The sequence below is a fragment of the Sus scrofa genome, chromosome 1 (genome assembly GCF_000003025.6).
Source record: "Sus scrofa isolate TJ Tabasco breed Duroc chromosome 1, Sscrofa11.1, whole genome shotgun sequence".
Taxonomy (NCBI): domain Eukaryota; kingdom Metazoa; phylum Chordata; class Mammalia; order Artiodactyla; family Suidae; genus Sus; species Sus scrofa.
Window position 1 is genome coordinate 135,875,411 of NC_010443.5, and position 15,094 is coordinate 135,890,504.

The 15,094-nt window shown below is 36.0% G+C and overlaps 1 protein-coding gene across 9 annotated transcripts in view; it reads left to right on the forward strand.

Annotated features, from left to right (window-relative positions):
* Positions 1 to 15,094, forward strand: part of DPH6 (diphthamine biosynthesis 6) — a 445,353-nt gene that overhangs the window by 297,853 nt on the left and 132,406 nt on the right. For all 9 annotated transcript variants that reach the window (XM_021098165.1, XM_021098179.1, XM_021098184.1 and 6 more), the window contains exon 11: positions 12,263 to 12,505. The gene's annotated coding sequence lies outside the window, so the exon portion shown is untranslated. The remainder of the gene's footprint in view (positions 1 to 12,262; positions 12,506 to 15,094) is intronic.

Here is a 15,094-nt window from a genome sequence, read left to right on the forward strand (position 1 = left end):
TTGAGTTTTCCTTCCTATATATGTCTTCAGTGTTTTATTTTTCTTAAGCATGTTAAACACACAAACACATACACATTTCTTTTTTTTCTTTTTTTTTTTGCCATTTCTTGGGCCACTCCCATGGCATATGGAGGTTCCCAGGCGAGGAGTCCAATCCGAGCTGTAGCCACCGGCCTATGCCAGAGCCACAGTAACGTGGGATCCGAGCCGCGTCTGCAACCTACACCACAGCTCACGGCAACGCCGGATCCTTAACCCACTGAGCAAGGCCAGGGATCGAACCTGCAACCTCATGGTTCCTAGTCGGATTTGTTAACCACTGCGCCATGACGGGAACTCCCAAACACATACACATTTCTTGATTCCCAGGACAGTTTTCTTTCCACAAAGCATAAGACCATTTTGATGATATACCATTTTGACTGGTATTGATAGGCATATCCATATAATTATAATTGTGCCACACTTTTTGATACATTTTTAATGTATATAGGAATCACCCTTCATTACCACCTCCAAATGTAAGGTAATGAATGAACTAGGGGTTTTTTTGTTGTTGTTGGTTGGTTGGTTTTTTATTTTTTTTAGGGCCACACCTGAAACATATAGAAGTTCCCAGGGAATCGGAGCTCCAGCTGCCAGCCTACACCACAGCCACAGCAACCCCAAATCCAAACCGCATTTACGAACTACACTGCAGCTTGCAGCAACACTAGATCCTTAACCCACTGAGCAAGACAGGGATCAAACCCACATCCTTATGGATACTAGTGAGGTTCTTAACCCGCTGAGCCACAGAGGGAATTCTGGGTTACTTCATTTCAGTTTAACATATGTATGTAAAGACAAAAGAAAGATATTCAGAAGTTTAAGGAAAAGGAAAGTACAGAGAATTATACCAAAAGACCATAGTATTTTAACTAAGAAATAAAACAACTACTACCACACTACGCTAATAAAATTGCATAAAACTCAATGGATACATGAACATTTACAACTATTCCTGATGTTTCTGTCATTTTTAATAATTATTTTTTATAAAGGTAACAAAAGACAATATTATTGAGAATAATATATTTTTTTTCCTAAGACCTTAGCTAAAATAGAACAATTAATGGTAGTTTTCTTTTTTTTCCTCAAGTATTTAAATTTAAGAGTTGAATTTTCAAATAGTACTTCTTAATGGTATGCTTTTAGTTTTTAAAAAAAGTCACTGCTGTAAAACCTCAGTGACAATGAGCACACTGGCACCTGGCTGGATCTTGCTTTCTAAATATTCCCCAATACAAAGAACCAGAACTCTTTGAAGAAATGGCTGACTCTGTAACTAAAACAGGAAGGGTGCAAAATAAGCTTGGAGAATCTTACAGAGTCAAAAAGTAAAGAAGTGCTCAAGGGAGTTCCCTGATAGCCTAGCGCTTAAGCATTCAGCATTGCCATTGCTGTGGCTTAGGTTGGATCCCTGACCCAGGAAATTTTGTATGCCACAGCACTGCCAAAAAGAAAAAGGAAGTGCTCAAAAACAAGAGGATGAAGACTTATCAAGTAGACAGGGGAGCCATCCTGAACAAACCTCCAGTTGTCAAAGCTGGAAACATTTTAGCAACAAAGTCCAAAGTACAAAATAAATATGCTCAAGTCCATACCCACATAAATTCCTACCCTCAAGTATGTCCTGGTCTTACTGACTCCCTTCTAGAGAACAGAGTATAAAAGGGAGTATCAGTAACTTTACAGTGAAAAAATCTGGCAAATACTACTTTAATCAAAAGAGCCAGGGAATTGCAATTGTGGCTTAGTGGTAACGAACCCAACGAGTATCCATAAAGATGAGGTTTCGATCCCTGGCCTCACCCAGTGGGTTAAGGATCCACTGTTTCCATAAGCTGCGGTGTAGATTGCAGATGCTGCTCAGGTCCTGTGTTGCTGTGGCTGTGGTGTAAGCCAGAAACTGCAGCTCCGATTTGACCCCTAGTCTGTGAACCTCCACATGCCACATGTGTGGCCCTAAAAAGCAAAAAAAAAAAAAAAAAAAAGTTATGTTCACTGCATATACCCCATTGGATGATGTAATAAGGACACTTCACCTCTGTGATATTCTTTCCAAAAACCCATAACCTCAGTCTAACCCCAAGTAAACATCAGATAAACCCAAATTGAGAGGAATTGTACAAAACATCTGACTGGCGCTCCTCAAAGCTGTCATGGTTATAGAAAACCATAAAAGACTAAGAAACTGTCACTGACTAGAGGAGAGTAAGGAAATAAGATGACTGAATGCAATGTGGTGTCCTGTATGGGATCCTGGAACAAAAGGGTGACCTTAGGGGAAAGACTGATTGAAGTTTAGAGTTTACTTACTAGCAATGTGTCAATGTTGGCATTTTCATTTTGATAACCTGGTAATTTAAGGTGTTGATATTGGGAGACACATTAAGGTATATGCAGGAAGTCTCTGTATTATCTTTGCAACTTTTCTTTTTAGTGCTGAAAAGTATTCACCTAAGGATATCTTGGTGACTTCTAATTTTTAGCAATGATGAATCAAGTGACTGTAGACATCCATGTACAGGTTTTTGTATGAATGTAAATTTTCAGCTCATTTGAGTAAACACTAAGGAGCATGATTGTTGGATCATATGGTAAAAGTATGGTTAGTTTTTAAAGAAACTGCCAAATTATCTTCTGAAGTGGCTGTACCATTTTTGCATTCCTACCGGTAATAAACAAGAGTTCCTTTTGTTCCACATCCTCGCCAGCATTCAGTGTTGTCAGTGTTTTGGATTGAGTTATGCTGATAGTTGTGAAGTGGATTTAATTTTTTTCAAAGCATTTTTATTTTGGGTTAATTTCAGACTTAGAGAAAAGTTGCAAAGATAATACAGAGACTTCCTGCATATACCTTAATGTCTCCCAATATTAACACCTCTGAGCTATCAAGCCACAGGAAGACCTTGACCAACTTTAACTGCATATCACTGAGTATAAAAAGCCAATCTGCAAAGGCTACATACTATATGATTCCAATGATATGACATTCTAGAAAAGGCAAAACTACAAAGATAGTAAAAAGAGAAATAGTATCCAGGACTTCCTAGGGAGGAGGGATGAATAGGCGGAGCAGAGGGTGTTTTCAGGGCAGTGAAACTACCCTGTAAGCTACTATAATGGTGTGTAGTGTCATTATATCTCTGTCAAAATCCATAGAAGGTACAACACCAAGAGTGAATACTAATGTAAACTATAGGTGTTGGTTAATAGTTTGTATCAATTTTGGTTCATTGACTGTGCAAGTATACTACACTAATCCAAAATGTTAATAGAGGAAGCCAGGGAGGAGGGCTTAAGGAGGGCTTTATGGGAACTCTGCACTTTCTGCACAATTTTTCTGTAAATCTAAAACTGCCTCCCAAAAATAAAGTCTATTTTAAAAAAAATACAAGCAGGCCAAGTCTTAAAAAAAAAAAAAGAAAACACGTGGTGGTAGATGGAAAGATATATGATACAGCAAGTATAGTAAAATGTTAATAGTGGTGGTGTATGTGGATGATCAGTATGTAACTCTTTCTACTTTGCCCTGTCTTTGACATTTTTCAAAATAAATATGGGAGGAAAGTCCTTGTGAGTAGTATTAGGAGAAAACTTATCATGGTAACATCAAAATAAGACTTTAATTTAAAGGGTTTTAATTTAACTCCGTTATGGATTTCTCATGATTCCATACAAAATGAATGACTTAATTTAATGACCTGAATTACTAATCTAAATTTCGAAACCTTGCTGGTCCTGTCCTCAAAACCCAGATTCTAGATTAAATTGCCTTACTGTTTGAGAAATACAACTAGATGTTAACTAATTAATATTGTTTGGTAAGTACAGCTAGTTAACATTATCTGAGAAATACAACTAGGTATTAACTGTATCTTGTCACATCAGTAGAGGATAATGAGCTGTGCTTTATAGTTTTTTAAAACAATACTGGTGACATGGTAGTATAATCTGCACAGCTACTCCACTCTCCTGGACCTTGTCAGTGACCGTGTTAGGATTTAGCATCATTATACTTATATGTGTTTGTGTTAACTCACTACAATATGACAATAACAACAATGGCGCATAGTTCTCATTGTGGATCTAAATACACAGAATGTTTGCTTTGCTTTCAGTCACTATACTGTGTAAAAAATGGTGTATTAAAAATAGTATGACACATTTGCGTATTTAACCTGTATTAAAAGCCCCATGAAACAGTTATTGCCGATATACAGCTGTCGCTTTTCCTATATTTTTTTAAAGGAACCGTATCTCTTCTCCTATATAAATTACATACATTTTCAAATATATCATCTAAGCCAAAGGAGTTTCAAAGCTTTAAACAGGAAAACTTATTCAGAGGAGAAGAATGCTAAAGGAGAGGAATTGTAAATTTTTAGCCATTGTGTCTGAATGATAAATTTTTAACCTAAAATGATAAACTTGTTCCTTTGCCAAGTCAGATATTATACACTGTAAACAGAACATAATTCTGGATGCTTCTACAAATTATGGCCTTATTTCAGCATGGAGACTGTTTACAGAGTACATAAAGTGATTTTGCTTTATATTGATTAAGTTAGTAAAGAGAAATCTCCACTCTGTGACTTAAAAGTGACAAATTCTGTTGTAAAGAACTTTTCCTTTTAATAGCATTTCCATATCTTCATAAAAGCCAATAGTAGCATTTTACCTTTTATTTAAAAAAGAAGCTTTGCCCTTGAAATGCCAGCTGTTATCATCGTGTAGTTTCCAGAAAAGAGACCCAAATTGAAAAACAATTCTATCAAATTTCATTGTTTTCTCTATAATATGAATATGTACTCTCGGTTTTATGAAAACATGTATATTCTTTCAACTCTGACCATATTCAGTTGATTAATAACATGAGTTCTCATTTTAGTATCTGAATTACAGGAATTTTTTCTTTAAAGAAGGGCTTTTAAATATAAATAGTTGAATCAAAGACTTTACATTTCATAGTTCAATTTCACCATGTTAGCTAAATAAGAGGGCATTAAAGAAAGGATTATCATATATTAAACCTAAAGTTTGTTACTTTGCAGCCTTAATCCTGTTGAAAAAAAATTATTTCTGTCCAGTTTAATCAGCAAGAAGTCTTTATTGCCTTAAGTATTAATTGATTAGGTTCTCATTAAGGTCAAAAGTACACGTGGCTGCCCAGAGACAGCCAATTAGCACATTGTCAACCATGCTTATTTACATTGATCGAACATAATGGTAGTTATTTGACTGTCAAGTCAGAAGGTCACTGAATCTTTTGTACACTTTGCCCTCCAAAAGGGCAATAGTCATTTAGACACCAGAAAGCATTCATAACAAAGATTTAGTTTATTACTTATTGACTTAAATCACTCTTAGAAACAGGTGTTTCATTCTCCTTGGACAAATGATATATCATTTCTTTGTAAAAAATACTTGAGGTCCAATTGAAATCCTGTGTTTGATTGTGTCTAAAGATTTTTGTTCAGCAAGCAGCTTGCTCTTGAAACTCTAAATAGCTTTTTTAAGGGCAAACTAATCCAATGACTATAACCCTTTGCGACATAGGCTTTTCTCCTTGTAGGTGATTGCAGCCAGTTGGAACAAGTTGGACACACAGGTGCTGAAATGCCCCTGGGGCACCAGTCTCAAAGTTGAAAGTTAGAACCACATTTGACTCTCACCTTAATGAGGACATTGGTGCTTTTTGTCTTTTTTTTTTTTTTTTTTTTTTTTTTTTTTTGTCTTTTTGCTATTTCTTGGGCCGCTCCCGTGGCATATGGCGATCCCAGGCTAGGGGTCCATTCGGAGCTGTAGTCTCCAGCCTATGCCAGAGCCACAGCAACGCGGGATCCGAGCCGCGTCTGCAACCTACACCACAGCTCACTGGCAACGCCGGATCATTAACCCACTGAGCAAGGGCAGGGACAGAACCCGCAACCTCATGGTTCCTAGTCGGATTCGTCAACCACTGGGCCACGACAGGAACTCCTGGTATGCTTTTTGTATACACTGGTGCTGCCATGGTCATTGGACATTTGCTACAGAACAAAAGAAAAAATGAAAATTCAAGGACATTCATGACCCAGGTATCTAAAATATCTGCCTAAAGTGCCAGTGGTTTTTATCCTCATAAATTACTACACCTAATTCATCTGGTGGTGATATAACTAGTTGCATTTGTTAGCACCTTATTTAATTTTTTTCTACTTATCATCTTCAACTTAAATTTAGCATCATTCTTTCTTATGCTTTTCTATTATCGATTGAAATATCACTGATGATTCCATGAGTTAGATTTTAAGGAGAAAGTATTTTTGTTTACCACATCACTTTTACAACTTATGCCTCTGGATCAAACTGGAAATCCATGAGGCAACCTAGACTCTTCCTTTTATACTCTGCCCTCCCCAAATATGTGTCTCATCAAGCATCCCATCCCATATTCAGTTCTAGTTTCTGAATATCATCAATGCATATAAGTACCCTATACTTCAACACACTGCCACTGCCTCAGTTCAGCAACTGTTGTCTCTTGATTAAATTGCTATAATACATTTTTACAGATCTTCTAAATGATTCAATGGCCTTCTCTTGGCATAACCATCTTCCCACTAGACTGGGAGGCCTTCAGAGTAAGATGGTATATTTTCATTGTATCCCCAACAAACAGTGCTTGACACATATAGGCATTCAATAAAAATTAACTGAATAAATGACTGACCACAATTAGCTTTATGCTACATATAAATGTAAATCTTGATAGAGTAATGATTTCTTATGATTTAAGAACTCATTAAATCTGACTTTTCACTGGTATTATATCATTCTTATTTTCTCAGACTCTTATAACAAGCAATAAGTTATCATTCAACCATATGGCTAAACCAACAGCCTAGACTATGAAAACAGAGTGAGGGCCCAAAGGAAAAAACTAATACCATAATTCCTGAGTATTTAGGCTACCAACTATATACAGAAAACAAGTCCATATACTATCAAAACATGTGCCTTATCTGTGATATGATTAGTTACTCTTTATACATTGTGCACTTCTTATACATTATCTCAAGAGTTCCTATTTTGGCGTAATAGAAACGAATCTGACTAGTATCCATGAGGATACAGGATTGATCCCTGGCCTCACTCAGTGGTTAGGGGATCCGGCGTTGCCATGAGCTGTGGTGTAGGTTACAGACATGGCTTAGATCCAGCATTGCTGTGACTGTGGCATAGGCCAGCAGCTGTGGCTCCAATTCAACCCCTAGCCTGGGATCTTTCTATCTATGCCACAGGTATGGCCCTAAAAAGGCAAAAGAATACAAATAGAAATAGAAATTAAACATTGTCTATTGTCCTCTCAAGAACCATGTAGTACAGATATCATAGTCATTTTACAGATAAGAAAACTGGTTTCACAGGATAACTTATCCAAAGGCACATAACCCAGGTCGTGCTGGCTCCAAAAACCCAAGTTCTAGCTACCATAGTAATTACCATAGTAATCTGACTCTAGGTTTGCATCCATCTTTAGAATTTTGGACAACCTATTTTACATTAATTCAAAAACTTTACCAAATGTTGTATAGAAACGTTCCATATCTATTGTTGGTTTGGGGAATGGTGGGTATGGGAGAGATAATCAGTAGAGGCAAAGATAAGAAAAATGGAAGTGGATAAGAAAAGTGGAAATTCAAGATAACATAACTTAGTAGTTAAGACTGCCTGGGCTTTGACATTATGCAGCCCTACATTTGAGTCCCAGGTCTGCTATGTACTATCTGCATGAACTTGAGTGAGTGATTTGACCTCCAAGTTTCAATGCAGTGATCTTTGAAATAGATATAATAATGGTAACTTCCAGTTAATTTGTGAAGATCAAATGAGATTAGGCAAATAAAGTGCTAACCACAGTTTTGACTTAAAACAGTTCTTATTGGAGTTCCTGCTGTGGATCAATGGGATTGGCAGTGTTTTAGGAGCGCTGGGACACAAGTTCAATCCCTGGGCAGGCACAATGGGTTAAAGATCTAGCATTGCCGCAGCAGTGGCATCTTAGGGGGCAAATGTGGGTCAGATCTGATCCCTGACCTGGGAACTCCATATGTCATGGGTGGGGTGACCAAAAATGGAAAAAATTCCATTCCAAGGTTGAGGACCCGAGCTACAGAAGAACATAAGAAGTGTAAAAATTCTACACACTCTGTGCTCCTAATGATTCTATATGACAACTTTATTTATAAAACTCTTTTAACTTCTCTCTTACTCTTTATTATTTAAGAAGTAGAGACAAGACCCAACCAACTTGAAACTTTTAACAGCACTTTGCCTATTCTTGGTAAATTTAAAGTAACTCCATGTAAATCAGTACACGAGCTGTCACTTCTGAGGACACAGCCACCTCTGGTAATTACTGGACAACATACATCAACATGGGAATGTTTGGAATTCACAGAAGAACTGGATGGCCTGGCTCCTGTTTAAGTTTATCATCTGTCTCACCATCTAGGTAAACAAAGATCCAAGACTCCGCCTGTGTTTGGATCTTAGGTGCGGGGCCAGGATGTAGGGGTAGATGTTTCAGTTGATCTCTTGTGATGTAAAGGGTGGTCCAGGCGAGAAATTCCAGGTGAGATGGCTTTAGGGAAGTGAGAACCACTATAAAATATTCAGTCTCAAGTCAAGAGATCAGGCTGACCCTAATAACCAATCAGAAACAAAAAGACTTGCCCCAGGACACTCTGTGTATTTGTCCAGTAACTCAGAAGGCATTCTATCTCTTTTATTTCTGAGTGTTTAGGAAAAGCCTTGCTGTGGCCTTCAAGTACTAACAAGTTTACTGCAGAGGTGGGGGAAAGATGAATAAACGTAAAGAGAAATATGCATAGATGTAAATAAACATAAAAACATATGGCATCACAAAATTCGTATCTACAATGAATTGTCTTTATTATGCTTCTTCCTTTTTTATTTTATGGACTGACTTTACTGTCATTTTAGACAGCTGCTATTGACAGCATCTTATTTGGTAATTTCAAATTTGTTGACATTTTTTTCTAGATTTAGATGACCGTAGAGAAAAACAACTGAAATTCAAATAATTGATCATTTCTCCCAACCCCAAGAAGGTTGGGAACATGGCAAACCTTGAATCAGTCTTGGAAAGAATCATCTAATTCCAAGAAAGTAGAGGAATCTCAGGTCTAATCCTCAGACAGATAAGGACTAGGTGAACATGAAATAACAAACTGTAGCTAACTTTGTTTCCTAAATCAGATTTTCATGACACATTTTCATTTCTTTGAGACAAATGAATTTTTCTAATACTTTATAACATTGTTAAAATTCAATTAAAAAACAAGTCGACAGTCAAATATAAATTATTTTGTTATGTTTAATTTTGGATAATCCTCTTCTCTTTTCTTTGGCATTAGAACAAATTGCAATTACCGAAGTCTGAAGATTATAAAGCACTATTTAAGCATTCATATTAGATATCAAGATTAGAGAAGAATACAAAGACTAACATTAGAGGATAAAGTTTCTGAGATCAGATGGGGCAAGTTTAAAAAGGTTTTAAGGATAAAGTAAAATATTCAATTTTAGAAGGGAAAGAGGGGAGATGACATAGTTTGGCAGTAGCTCAGGCTATTACCACAAAGGACATTATTTTAATTGTCTTCATCGTTGAAAATAATAATACACTTTGCCCCTTTAACATAAAATTCTATTTCCCATACCTCTATGAGTATACGTCTCTGTGGCTAAGCAAACTATTTGTAAAACAGGAATTAAAGAGGGATCATATTATTTTTTAATGTATTTTATTGACATAGTTGATTTATGCTGTGTTAATTTCTATTATATAGCAAAGTGATTCAGTTATACATATCCGTACATACATATATATGTGTGTATATATATATATATGCATATATACACACACACATTCTTTTTTCATATTCTTTCCATTATGGTTTATCACAGGATACTGAATATAGTTCCCTGTGCTTTACCGTAGGACCTTGTTGTTTAGAAGAGGGATCATATTCTGCTAAATGACTTTCCTCAGCCCATTCATCAGAGAGTATGAGTCAGCCTAGAGCACTCAGCCCTGGGTCAGACCCTACCTGCTTGTATTGCTTTGGCTGCAGCACCCAAACCCATAATCCTGAACCAGCATTTAGGAGTCTCATTCCTCCATCTACTCAAGTTGACCTCAAGCAGAATTCTGCCTGTTCTTCTCTCCATTTGTCTGTGAAGAGAGATTTCACTTTAAATTTTTCCAATTTAACAGAGCGAAAAGGTTAAAAAGAAAGTCAACCTCCACCCCCATGCCATTCAAGAAAAAAAAAAAAAAAAAAAAAAAAGTTGTCCACAGTTTCCCACTGAATTGGAGCCAAAAACTCTGCCAATTTTGCTCTCATATCTCCAAGTTGTACCCTGACCCTTCATGTGACCAGCAGGGCTTGTTGCATAAGATCTATCTGGGCGCCTTTCTAAAAGTGCTATCTTCGTTCATATTTCAAAACACTCACAGATATTTTATCATTAATTAGTATTCATATTATGTCTCAAACAATCTGTTCACGAATAGGGGAAGTGAACCAGTTGAACAGCTCTTCTGTTTGTCTAGTGATTAACATGGATAGTGTATATAGAGCCCAAGACCTTTTAAGGGAGAAGGTGGTCAAATGTCGAGTAGGTGACTCCTGGAACGTTTAGAAGCTTACCTATTTTGGAGGCTGGACTTCTCCAGAAAAACTAGACTTGGCAAACAGAGTAGGGAGACACAGACCTCTTTAAAAATAGACCCATGCCTCTTTGATTCACAGCATCCTGGATTTGCTTTTCATCATGTTAACATGCCACTTGGGAGCTGGCTGGACTCCCTTGTTCAGTGACATATATTTCATAGTATTTAAAAAAAAAAAAAAAACCATTTGTTCTTTCAACCACAACATGCTTTGCATTTCTCTTTCAAATTTGAGGGTGTATATATAGATTGATCAAAACAATATTTTTAACATTCCAAACAATTTAGAAAGATAGTGGATGGGTGTCAGTTAATCTATTATGTTCATCTCTTCCTCCTCCCCCTCTTCAGCTGCTAATCTTAGAACTTGTGTGCCAAATTGTGTAAGATATTCTTCCAATAGCTACATGTGTGACTCTTTTGTGAGCTCTACAGACAGTTATGAGGACAGATTTGGAGTTGCATATGGGACTGTCACATGGTTTGATTGCCTTGTCTTCCAGGCACTGAGATTTCTTTTCACTGAGCTTTAATACTGAGGAATTTTTAGTTATGATAAAAGTTCAGCAAAGTCTTTATTAAGGAATTTGCACACCTCAAGAATGAGAAGAAAACAAGGTTTTTACTCATGACCCCTCTGTATTCAGTGTCTATATATACTGAACAGTTCATATGTTTCCTTTTTCCAATAGTGAAGAAAAAATTCACAGAATTTTTGTGAAAATCAGAGAGTTAAAAGCCTTTATCATCCTCCTTGCTCTTTTGGAGCAAGATCTAGTAGATGTCTCAACAGAAAAGAAAGCAGATGCTTTGTTAAAAGGTCTCATATAATTCATATCCAATTATAGAGGATGGTTTTCAGGAAAATGACATTTATCAATTGGTAAGAGCCAAAAATCCTATGTCTTTAGTCTCTGAAACAGTATGGTGCAAATCCATTTTCAACTTTATACACACATACTGAACACCCTCTTTGAGGACCCAAACACCACAGCCACTCATCCCGCTGAACCACAGAGCCATCCTTGAGGGACACACAGTCTTACAACAAGGTCTTTCTCCTTATCTTATTTCAAATGCTTTTCAAGAATAAACAATTTCCTAGTGATATGTGTCCAATGAGTGAAGATATGTAATATTATAAAAGTGTTAATCATATATACTTGTATTAATTGCACCTTATAAAACAAATACGGTGGTTAATTATTCAGTGCTGCACCTTTATTTGGTTCAAAGTTTTAATTCAGAAATATTCATCATGGCTACCCTATATTGATTGCCACTCAGAGCCTAAACTTTATAAAATAGGTATCTTACCCATGTTACTTCTAATCCTCAGAATAACAAACCAATGTAGGTATTATTATTATCTCCTTCCCAGTTGAGTAAGAATTCAGAAACTGCTTGGATGAGGAGAGAATTCTTGTATATTTTCTTGTTTCAGACCTTACTTTCCTTCTCCTGTATTAGGTTGGAGAAGTCATGTACCTTGCTGGGCAAATTGCACTAGTACCTTACACAATGAAACTTGTGAGTGATGGAATACAAACAGAAGCATCCATGTCCTTAAGCCACACCCTGAAAATTCTGGAAGCTACACATAGAGGCGATGGACTTCACTACATTCTCATGACTCACTGTTATGTAACGAGCAGCAAGTTGATTGCAACTGCTCTGGATACCTGGCAGAAGAACTTAAGGACACACAAAAAGGTACCTACAGTATCTATTTTATTTCTAGTCTACAAAAGAGCAATTTCTAAGAGGTTTTCTCCAGACAAATATCAGATCTTTTTCAGTGCACTTCATAAGTGTTTGAACTAAATCCGGCATAATAAACTTTGATTGAGCTGTTATATTCTGCCTCGTAAGTGGCTGTGCACAATTGAGAAAGAAAATTGCTTAATAGAAAGTTATAGTCATCACTAACTTTATCTTAATTCCCCAAAGCAGTAACTTAAAAGTTCTTTAAGAGTTGCCTAGAGTTCTTAGAAAATGCTGAAAAAATACTCTATTTAGAAACATTTCTGCCCATATGTCACACTGTACTTTCTGGGGATGGGCATTTATCATTCTGATATTTTGTTCATTTAGGGTAAGTTTTATATAATTTCTCCAAGCACATTTTTTAAAAAGCCTTATCTATCCATTCTTCTGAAGTATTTAACAGAAATTCTGTTTTTCAGCATGCCATCTGTACCCTGGTTTAGGGTTGTAATTCCTGGTTATCCCACAGACATCAAAAGCTATTTCTGAAATACATTGAATTTAGATCATAACATTATTTGTACAACTGTGTCATCATAAAGTAATGGATTTTTTTAAATGAAAAATAGATTAAGTTGGTGAGTGGAATCTATTCTAGGAAGGACTTAACAAGAATCTATTCTTTTTTAATGTTAAAAGTTATACTGGCAGTATAGTCATCATTTGCAGATGATATTATCTACGTAGTGAACATATGAGACATGTGAACCAGTAAAACTAATAAAAGCTGTAATAAGTTTAGAGTTTAGTAAGATTGAAGAAAATTTCAAAAAATCTTTTGCTTTCTAAAAATCAGCAATTACCTATTTAAAAAGATAATGAAGGGGAAGACAACATGTACGGTAGCATCAAAAACTGTAAGAAATTTTAGGACCTCTATAAAGAAAACCATAAAGATGGTTTAGAGATGAAGCTTTTAAAAATTGGAAAAGTATATTATATTTTTGAATGGAAATAATTTATGTCTGTTATATTTTTGTTTTTGAAATAAATTTAATTTCATTAGAATCAAATCTCATAGGAAATGTACTCAACACAATGATTCTGAAATAGATATAGAAGACTAAAGCAGGCAAAAATAGCCTGGAAATTTTTATCAAAAGAAGAAACTGAAAGAGGAGTCCAGGAAAGAGGAAGAGTAAGAAAGGCTTACATTGCCAGATATTAAATTATAATGTAAAGAGCCAATTTAAATTGTGTAGCATTGGTTCAGTAACACAATAATCAGTGGCTCAAAAACTTGAAGTTTCTCTTAAAATTATGTGCTTTCACATTTGGAGAGATGGGAGCGTTTCCCTGGATCCAACAGAAACACAGAGGTCATGCTGCCTGTTTGCAGATCTGGCAAAGCTTGCTTGGGAGACGCTTTGTCTTCCATTACCGAGCCTGCTCACTGCACTGCCTATCAACACGGTGGAGTTTGCCCACAGGCCCCACCAGTGCCTCTTCCTTTGGTTATGACATTTGGAGTTTCTCTGAACACACTAGGGTCTAAGACTTGCGTATCTGAGAGCCTTTCCACTCCCCATGATTCCTGGAATCTGTAGAATTCTTGTGAAATTTACCTTCTTCAACTGATAGGGACAATATTTCTTGGATTCGTGCTTTATTTTTTCTGTGGCTGAAGGATTTGAATTGGAGCTGTTTCATGGATACCTCCGCCCCCCCTCGCCACCCCAGTGGCTTTATTTGGTATTGAGTGCAACTAAAAATAAAACAATATAAACTTTTAAATTATTTAAGCTAAACTTAAGACTTAAATAGGAGTAAACATATTTATTCATAATGTATTTATTCTCCCTTATCCAGAGATGTGGGTCCCAGTTAGGAGTTTTACCAAGGAAAATTTGTAGAATATTTTCAGTGAAGCTAAGGGGCAAAGTAAATACTGATCATCTTTATAGATTTTGAAAAATAAGGTAATTACCTGATTTTGAAAAATAATTTCTAACCATACCCACCTTACAACTAAATGTAATGCAAATTACCATATCAAAGAGAAAATTTGAGTGTTCCAGTTAGTGGTATTTAGTTTCCTGCTTAGTTAATGTCAATTTAGGTACTGCTTATAGTAATTTGCTACAAAATCATTGTATGTCATTATTTTGCTGTTGTAAGAGAGTACATTTTTAGCAAAAAAGAAAATGAGTTTGGAAAAGATCGTTTTGCTGAGTTGAAATTTATGGCCAGTGTTATAAGGTATAAGAAATGTGTCTAGTTTTGCTTTAAAAATGACTTGCTATCAGAAGTTAAGGGATAATTTTATAATTTTCTATAAAGTGAAAGAAAAGTGTTTTTAATTTAATTACCCATGCCTGAAAGGATTTTTGAGTATATTCTTATTGGAATAATTAATAATTTGAACAAATCATAGCAAGCTGTTAGACTCTTTCCAGATATTTTTTGGTTCTTTGGTTTTCTTTCAAGGTGCTAGGAGAGTACAGACTGACATAATATTATTCAACATGCTGATACTTCTCAGGATCATAATGCTGGTTGTTAAAACTTTACTAAATTGACTTGACAGTTTCAAAT